The sequence below is a fragment of the Sinocyclocheilus grahami genome, unplaced genomic scaffold, assembly GCF_001515645.1.
Source record: "Sinocyclocheilus grahami isolate Dianchi unplaced genomic scaffold, SAMN03320097.WGS_v1.1 scaffold1492.1, whole genome shotgun sequence".
NCBI classification, from domain to species: Eukaryota; Metazoa; Chordata; class Actinopteri; order Cypriniformes; family Cyprinidae; genus Sinocyclocheilus; species Sinocyclocheilus grahami.
The window spans coordinates 123,120-124,760 of NW_015506671.1; positions in this window are offsets into that span (position 1 = coordinate 123,120).

Here is a 1,641-nt window from a genome sequence, read left to right on the forward strand (position 1 = left end):
CATACCCCCCCCCCCCCCCCCCCCCCAGGTATGGCATTGAACTGCTCTCTTTACTTTTATGTGGCTTTTTATGAAAAGGAAAAATTAAGAATCCAGAATTGAGTCTGTGTCACTACTCTTGTGTCGTCTCTGCTGTTATTTAGTTTTAAAACACATGGTTTGAAATGCTACTGGCTTTCACCTCTGAAAATGTTTTTTAAATATTAATTTACTTTTTTTTAAATATCCCTCTCTTTCGGTTTGCTCCCATGACAATCCGCACAGCCTATTTGTATGGCCTCCTTAAATTTGTCCAATTCACATACTGCATGTCTTTGAATTGTGGGGGAAACTGGAGCACCGGACACTTGAATCAGGGACCTTCTTGTGGTGAGGTAACAGTGAACCGCCGTGCTGCCCTACAATAAAATCAGCTGACCTTGAAATATGTGCTATTCTAATACACCACTGGCAGCAATCTGAAGTATTTACTAGTTTCATGTGAACATTTTATTTTAAATTTAGAGTTTTTTTATAGTGTGTCAGTTATGCAAGTAAACATATTTTGTGTCTCCTGAAAATTAAACCTGATGTGGCTTGTATTACAACATAATTTCTACAAGAAATAAAAAATTGTAAAACGTATGTGGTTGTATGAGTAAGATCACAAGCAAAAACACTAATTAAACACACACACACACACACACACACACACAGATTTGTTTTTATGGTTTGTGGGGACTCTCCATAAGCGTAATGGTTTTTCTACTGTACAGACCGTATATTCTATTGCCCTACACCAACCCTACCCCTAAACCTACCCCTTACAGGAAACTTTCTGCATTTGTAGATTTTCAAAAAACTTCATTCTGAATTATTTATAAGCCTTTTGAATTACGGGGACACTGAAAATATCCTCATAAATCACCTTCTCGTTGTAATACCTATGTCATACCCATGTTATTATACAAATTTGTGTCCTCATAAACCACATAAACATGCACACACACACACACACACACACACACACAAAAACATGCTCAAAATAAGAACATACTAATATTCATCTAAAAAAAAAAAGAACGCCTAAAAGAATATTTAAAAATATATATATTTGCAAAGAACCAACATTAAATTGTAATCTTACATTCACAAGTTCCATAACATAATGGAATTACTTTATTCAGATACATCTAAATCCAGAAAAACATCAAAAGGAATTAAGTTCAGATATAAAGATAAAGGAGATTGGTTTCTAGTTAGGCTACTAGCTGTTACATCATTAGTTTAACCAAATAATATTAAATTAAAGGAGTGAAATCACAATCATGCATGAAGCCTCCTGAGGTGGGGCAGCTATATTTGACACAACTGATTGATTGACTTATATCTGCTGTATATTGGTTTCACATTTTATTTGGTGGTGAATGTGCCTGGTCATGAATGGTTTATGAAATGGTTAATGACCCACCCTACCGTTACAAGAGCAGGTTGTAAGAACAGCAGTCTAGAAGAACAGCGCACTCTAGCGTTCATTACCAATCACACGCAAGCACAACCAACTTACCCCCAAAATACACGTATAATGGTGCTATTATCTGTCATTATCCTCAGTGTTATTTACTACAATATCTATTTGTAGAAAAGTAATACAAGTTTGTT